Here is a 6954-nt window from a genome sequence, read left to right as displayed (position 1 = left end):
TTGTGTGCCATCCAGTCACCTGCGACTCATTGTGAACTTATAAACAACAGCTCTGAAACCTGCCCTATCATAAGCCAGTCTCACTGGCTCCAACACACCTACCTCCATTACCTCAGTTACTGTGTCATTTCATCTCATCTGGGGTCTTCTTCTCCTGTGCTGACCCTCTGCCCTTCTGAGCATGATGTCCTTCTCCAAAGACCAGTCCCTCCTAGCCACGTACCCAAAGTATGTGAGACAGAGCTTCAAAATCCTAGCGTCCAAGGAGAAACTTGGTTTCACCCTCTCCAAGACAGACCTCTTTGTGCTCTTGGTAATCCATGGTATGTTCAACACTTTTCTCCAGCACTACAACTCAAAGGCATTGACTCTTATTCTGTCATCTTAGTTAGTCATAGTCAAGCTCCCTGGTGCATAGCAAGTAATTTGCAAAGACCTTGGCCTGAATCAGGCATGTCTTAGTCTTGAGACTGACATCATTGATTCTCAGTTCTCTGGTGAAGTCCCTCACCACAGATTTTTCCAGTGCAATTTGTCTTTTGATTTCCTGGCTGTTGGTGCCATGAGTGTTGATTGTGGAGCTAAGCGAGCTGAAATTGTTAACAATAATTCTCCATCTATCATGATGCTGCCAGTTGGCCCAGTGATGAGAATCTTGTCTTCTTGATGTTGAGCTTCAACCCATATTAAAGATTTCAGTCCTTGACTTTCTGCAGCAAGCACTTCGGGTCCTCCTCAGTTTCAGCAAGCAAGAGTGTGTCATCTGCGTATCACAGGTTGTTGATGAGATTTCCTCCAGTCCTAATACCACTTTCCCCTTCATAAAGCCCAAACTACGTAGTGCACTAATATAATGGCAGAACATTCATGTCATCTCTTTAATGTTGGGAGTATACAAATATATGTTTCTTTCCTGCCAAACACAGTATAATCACATTCAATGAATGTACGATAGATAGAGGCGGGGGAGAAATTCCAAAGAATACCTTAAGAAATGCTGTATATCTTACTTATATACTGTTGTTTGTTGTTGTTATGTGCCGTCGAGTCGCCTGCGACTCATAGCGACCCTACCATACCTTAAATTCCAGCAGATACAGTAAACAAGAACTTCTCTCTAAACCTACACTTGATTCTCTTCTGTAATGTTCTTCTGGACTTGAGTTCTGAAATTCAATGCTGATGAGATAATAGATGTTATACGGTGATCCACCCAGCCCAGTACTTTGGCTATGACTGCCACCAAAGCACACGTGGGGGGAGAGCATACGAGCTTATCACTGCTGTTTCTGGTTTCCTCTGCAAATCACAGGGGCTTCAGTTAATCAAAGTCTCTAGCATGTTCATTAAGTTAATGAGAAGAAATAGGGAGCAAAAGATAATCTAAAAATCTGTTACCATCAAAAAAGGTGATACATGGATAATTCTTCTGCTACAAAAAGATAAAGTCTTAATACATGTGATAACAGAGATAAACTTTGAAAATGCTATGCTGGGTAGAATCAAGATTCTGCTGAATATTATCCAAAAATGACTAGAACAGTACATCAACAGAAAACTGCAGTTGTGCAGACTGTAGAGATATTATAGCTAATGTTAGATGTATCTTGGCTGAAAGCAGAGAACATGAGAGGAATGTCTATCTGTGTTTCAATGACTATGCGAAGGTATTTGATCGCAACAAACTGTAACTAACTCAGAGAAGAATGGGAATCCCAGAACATTTGATTGTGCTTATGCAAAACCTATACTTGGACCAGGAGGCAGTCATCAGGACAGAGCAAGGAAACACTGTATGGTTCAAAATTGGGAAGGATGAATGCCAGGGATGTATCCTTTCTCCATACCATTTCAATCTATATGCAGAAGAGATCATCCAGGAGGCTGGGCTCTATGAGGAGGAATGTGGCATTAGGTTTAGAGAAAGACACATCAACAACTTGCATTATGCAGATGATACAACCATGCTTGCTGAAACTGAGAATGACCTGAAGTTTGCTGCAGAAGATCAACGACTGCATCCTTAAACATGGATAGAAGCTCAACATCAAGAAAACAAAGATTCTCACCATTGGGCCAATTGGCAGCAGCTTGATAGATGGTGAAGAGATTGAGATTGTGAACATCTTTAATTTGCTTGGCTCCACAATCAACACTCTTGGTACCAGCAGCCAGGAAATCAAAAGATTAATTGCATCGGGAAAGTGTGCTGTCAGGGTCCTCTCCAAAATACTGAAGAGCAACAATGTCAGTCTAGAGACTAAGGTGCACCTGATCCAGGCCACAGTGTTTGGAGTTACTTGCTATGCGTCAGAAAGCTGGACAATGACTAGGGATGATAGAAAGAGAACTGATGCCTTTTTAGCTGTGGTACTGGAGTAGAGTATTGGATATAACATGGACTGCCAGGAGAGCCAACAAGTTCACCTCAGAGAGGGTAAAACCAGGCTGCTTCTTGGAGTTAATGATTCTGAAGCTCCATCTGACGTAGTTTGGGTATGTTGCAAGCAAAGACCAGTCCTTGGAGAAGGACGTCATGCTTGGAAGGCTGGAGGAATAGCGCAGGAGAGCAAGATCCTTAGTGAGATGGATTGATTCAGTAATTGAAGTAATGAGGGTGGGTGTGTTAGAAACAATAAGATTGGCACAGGATAGAGCAAGGTTTAGGGCTGTTGTACGTAGGTCACTATTTGTTAGAGGTGACTCAAAGGTACGTAACAACATCATGAGAAGCTGAAGAGCTGTTCAGTTCCCACATCTTAACCTCACTGCCTTAGCCTGGTATCTGAGGGCCCAGGTCTCATCCTGTCCACACAAGACAGAGAGAACCCACCTCCAATTTACAGTCTTTCTTGCCTGGTTCTTTCTTTCCTGAAAGGAGAGTTTCCATGGGCTAAGATTAAAGAGTGTTTGGGGGGAGGTTGTTTGTATGTTTTTTTTTTTTTTTACATTTTAATAAGTCAATTGTTGTTGTTGCTGTTAGATGCTATCAAGCCCTTTCCAATGAACAGTGACTCCATGTGAATTGCCCCAAAGGGTTTTCTGGTCTGTAATCTTGACAGGAACAAATCACCAGGTGTATCCCCCATTAAAGCTGCTGGTGGTTTTGGTGGGATTTTTGTAAAAATGGGTTTCCATACAATAATTTGTATACATTGTGTTTCACTCATGTACCTTGTATCTCATGCAATCTTTCATATACATTGTATTTTATATAATTAACTGTTATTGATCTAGGCCTTGTTTTAATTGTTTTTGGTCAAGCATTCTTCTAAGTAGTATAGCACTAGTCTGTCCATTTGCTGTACAGAGGTAACTTGTGGTTGCTGTGATGCTGAATACTGTGACACTGATGTGTCAAATGCAATAATGGTTACTCACGGTGGAGCTCCCCGATCCAAACAAGCTTGGAAGCAGGAGTGGCATCCACTTCCGATAGCTTGTTTCTGGAAACTCTATGAACTTGGATAAATGATGAAAGTTATACAAGTGTGCAGGTCTTTCATTCATAGGGTCGCTATGAGTCATCTACGACTTGATGGCACTTAATAAACAACAAGATGTCTATTATAGAAGGCAAAGAGTACACTGCAATCCCAGAGATATGAGGTTCGAATCCACCAGATGCTCTCCTGGAGGTGGGACAGTCTCCTGTACCAGTCAGATCTGATTTGACGGTATATGTGCATAATAATAATAATAATAATAATAATAAAGAAGGCAAAGAGTGAAAAATTTTAGGAAAGCAGATTTTAGTGGGCAGATGGGGAGGTTGATGGAACAGGAAAAATTCAATGGGGAGTTGAAAAACAGGGTAAGATTAAAATTTTAATTTAAAATATCCTCCCCCCTCCCCAGCTCCACTGGGCCAAGAGAGAAGAGACTCTTCTTATTCCCCTACATTTCTTTTCCCCCACTTTCTGCAGATTAAGACTTAGGGGACGTGGTGAAAAAGTCACTAGAGAGTTGAAAGAATAACATTAGGAGTTGTCTCCTCAAGATTTGCTCACTTAATTGCTTGTTCCAGTACCATGCAGGTCACCTGTAGATCCACGGGAAATTAGGACTCAGGACCTATGTGGGCAGATGGAGTCTTAAAGTCACATTCTCAACCTTGTCTTTCTGCTTTGCAGGGCCACAGGCTTTGGCTTCTTGAATGCTCTGTGCAAAGCAGCAGCCGTCCTCGGAAACTTAATATTCGGCTCCCTGGTCGGCATCACCAAAGCCATCCCCATTCTGCTGGCTTCTACCGTGCTTGTGTGTGGAGGACTGGTGGGGCTGCGCCTGCCTGACACACGAACCCAGGTTCTGATGTAACAGGAAACAAAGCCATCCGCCCTGCGTTTCTTTCTCCTGCCATGTGTCCACTCTCCTGACTGACTCCAAGGTTTCAGATTTTTCATACCTAGAAAGGTGGTCAAATATCAGAACACACACACTCTTGCTGTGATGAAAAGTTAAATGTGTACAATCGTGCCCCTTCCGTGATTTTGCAGTTTTTCTTTTCACGCATTGTTATCTTTCCTGTGACACTACTGCCTCTCAGAAGTCAGTGGCAAGATTTCAGAAGTGTCCTCAGGCAGCCAGGCCTCCCTAGGTGTCGGTCTGATGAAGGCTAGAGAGAGACCTGTGCTGGTGTCAGAAGTAGCCTCAGTTGCTAATTCCACATAACTAGAGAGCTAAGTTGGCATATTAATGCATTTGTGCTGAGGAGAGGGATTCGTTCTTTCTCTCTCTCTCTCTCTCTTTTTTTTTAAAGTGATATTTCCTGTTTACTTAGAAAAGGACAGCCCCAGCCATTCTTGCTGTGACAGCAGGACCTTCCACAGAAAGCCATGTGGTGCCAACAGAGCTGGGTGGGGTGCTTTCAGGCTGACACTGAAGGTGACTGCTGACACAGAAAGCAAAGGCCCTGCAGTTCGTGGTAAAGATCTGAGGGAGCTGCATCAGCAAGATTTCTGTCAGAAAGCCCACTTCCGGAAATCAGGAGGCTAGGGGGCCATCCTAGTGTCTGTGATTGCAGTGTGGTTCTGAATGTTCAGTAATCACAGAGGGATCTTCTGCCTCCACTTACCCCTGCGACGCTGCCCTGGATCTTACCAGATTGCAGATTTAACGAAAAAAGCCTGCTTTCTAAAAACTAATTATTTCTACCTTATTCTGCCTTGTAATTAGACTGTCTCTACTGTAGAATTTGTCAATCAATATCTAGCCCCGCTTCACACACACAAAATTTAAAAAAAATAAGCCCCTTCAATCATTGAGTCAACTCCAATTCACTAGGACTTATGTGTCACCGAGTAGGAAGGATTGGGTCACTTCAAAAGGACAATTTTCCTTAGAATCATCCAGTGCGAAGTATTTGCACTACCCAGAAACCTTTAAAAAGTAAAAGGTGGGGAGATACAGGAAAGCAGTTACGTATTGCAAGTTGGGTCGACATTCATTTCCAAAGTTTTGGAATTGCAAAATGATAGTCTGAGGGCAGTCTTTTCTGAGGCAAGGTGCCCCAGGTAGTTGGCATTTGACTCTCTAACTGGGCTCACAGCAGCTGATCTTACTGCACTAGCTTGTCCTCAGCTGGTGTGCGGCCAGCAGCCAAGCCACAGCATGCTTCTCGCTGGCTGCCTGCATTGTGCAAAAGCACAGCTCACCTGCAACAAGAAGGGCCCTTTCACACAAGGGCAGCCTCTCAAGGTGATTGCTCATTTTACCTCTGGAATGTGGCTAGGCCAGGAAGAAGGTTCAGCAGAAGACCCTCAGGGTCAGCAATCAGCTCCATGACAGTCTCACCTCTCTAGCCTGCCCCTCCCCTTGGCTCAGACTTCCCACAAGTTGTCTTTGAAATCTGAAGCCTCCTCCTAGACTTAAGGCAATGACCAGCAGCCAGGAGTAAATCCCATATTTAAACAATATTCCTTCTTTAACTCCCTAAGTCTTGCTAAAAGCGTGACCCCTGTTACTGCCTTTCCAGCAGGGTGGTAGCCTGTGGGCCTCCAGAAGGCGAGCCTTTGTTTCTAATATTTAGTACACTCAAAGATGTCTTAACTTCTCAGAGGCCACTGCCTCCCTTCCCCCTTTATTTGGCCCCTGCCCTCCCCAAGCACCAGGCTGCTACTCCACAAAAGTGGTGAAAAACTTCTTTCATTAATATCAGCCATTGATTGGTGCCCCCTTGAGGCCTGCAGAGAGGATGGCCTGGTGTTGGGGGTGGGAGGTGGCGGTGAATGGCAGGATGAAGATGGTTCCCCAGGGATGTGTGCTGGGGCCAGAAACATCAGAAAAACTCAAACCCAAAACTGCAAAGTGGCAGGAAGAACGAAAAGCAGTAAAGATTAGGGAGAGCTGTTGGACAGATACCCTCCAACCAGCAACAATGGGAACATGAGCTGAAGTTGATCTCGTTATTGCCTCCCATGATATTACTGGAGAAGAAAGATGGTGGTCAAATTACCATGAGAGTAACTGGTGTTATATTCTTCTTTGTTGTGGACTCATTGCCCTGTCTATCTACCCCTTGGTTGCTCTTCTTTTTAAAATGCATCTGAGACCAGAGCAGGTTTTTCAGTCGAATGTAACATGTATAGAAATATGTGCAAAAGTAAAATGTATATTTCCATCAAGCCATGTGAGATGGACATAGAAAAGACTATGAGTATCACCTTCCCTCCTCTTCCATGGTCAGTGATGGTGTATGTTGGGCCCTTGTTTCTTTCAGAACTTTCTGGTTGTGTCCTAATACATAAACTCTTCCCAAGCTGCAGAGTGTAGTTTACACAGACTTTTATGTGATTACTACCTTGAGTCCCCACAGACGAAACCAGCAGAATCTCCTTCACAAGCCCTGTCACTATGTGTCCCCTTCAGAAGGACCATTCCTGAATTTCTTGTCACCTAATCCAAGCTTCCAAGGTGGCCCAAGAAGGATCTATCCTAATCTTCTGGACAGTCTCT

The 6954-nt window shown here is 43.8% G+C and overlaps 1 pseudogene; it reads left to right on the top strand.

Annotated features, from left to right (window-relative positions):
* Positions 1-4317, top strand: part of LOC102853609 — a 61120-nt pseudogene extending 56803 nt beyond the window's left edge.
* The last annotated feature ends 2637 nt before the right edge of the window (positions 4318-6954 follow it).

This window comes from Elephantulus edwardii, unplaced genomic scaffold, assembly GCF_000299155.1.
Source record: "Elephantulus edwardii isolate Elephantulus edwardi_28Jun2011 unplaced genomic scaffold, EleEdw1.0 scaffold00609, whole genome shotgun sequence".
Classification (NCBI taxonomy): Eukaryota; Metazoa; Chordata; class Mammalia; order Macroscelidea; family Macroscelididae; genus Elephantulus; species Elephantulus edwardii.
Note: the sequence above shows the minus strand (reverse complement) of the source record. Positions and strands in the feature narration are given on the sequence as shown.